The sequence below is a fragment of the Tigriopus californicus genome, chromosome 6 (assembly GCF_007210705.1).
Source record: "Tigriopus californicus strain San Diego chromosome 6, Tcal_SD_v2.1, whole genome shotgun sequence".
NCBI lineage: Eukaryota > Metazoa > Arthropoda > Copepoda > Harpacticoida > Harpacticidae > Tigriopus > Tigriopus californicus.
The window spans coordinates 2,930,459-2,931,429 of NC_081445.1; positions in this window are offsets into that span (position 1 = coordinate 2,930,459).

Below are 971 nucleotides of genomic sequence, written 5' to 3' on the forward strand. Positions count from 1 at the left end.
CACATGTTGTAAGAGCTGGCTCTGATAAATGCCCCTGTATTTCTACTCTTTGGATTCTATTCATAAGGTAACTCCTTATCCAGCGTAAAACATTTTGACTAAATCCATATTTGCCTAATTTTGATAATAGAATATGATGGTCAACGGTATCAAACGCTTTTTTCAAGTCTACAAATAATCCTATTGAGTACTTAGATAGATAGTTCTTTGAAATATTTTGGAAAAAGTTATGAATTGCATGCATAGTCGAGTGATTAGAGCGGAATCCGAATTGTACATCAATGAGATGTTCGTCGTTAAAAGCTGTGTATATTTGTTGATAAACTACTTTCTCCATCACTTTTGAGAGTGACGGTAAAATACTGATTGGGCGAAAGTTAGACATGTCAGTGGGATCTCCCCCTTTGAAAAATGGCAAAACTTAAGCAGATTTCCATTCCAAAGGAATGAATCCTGTAGTCAGGGAGATGGTTATTAGACGAGCAAGGGGATTGGCAATTTCATGTCGAATTCCTTTTAAGATCGTATTTGAGATACCATCAAAACCATGGCTTTCTTTTTTTGGTAAGTTATCAATTATTCTGAGAATGTCGAGTCTATTTACTGACTTGAAGTAATACGATCGCTGATTTGGAACTGATGGAATATACTGGCAAGGATCTTTATCGAAGGACTTTATATCAGCAAGAGCCTGTTTCAATTTCGGTCCTATAGATGAAAAATATTGTCCAAAAGAGTTAGCCATATCATCTTTATTGTTTATGATATTTCCGTCAACTCTCAATTTAGTCGAAAACGTGTTTGGCCTGGATGTAAGTCCTAGGAGGTTTTTCGCTCCTTGCCAGGTTTTTTTCGAGTTTTTAGAATTCGTCTCGAAATATGCCTGCCAGTAAGAGATCTTTGCGTTTTTTTATCAAATTGTAGTATTTCCTGGCATACTCTGAAAAATTCCGTTTGTTTACTTTAGTGGG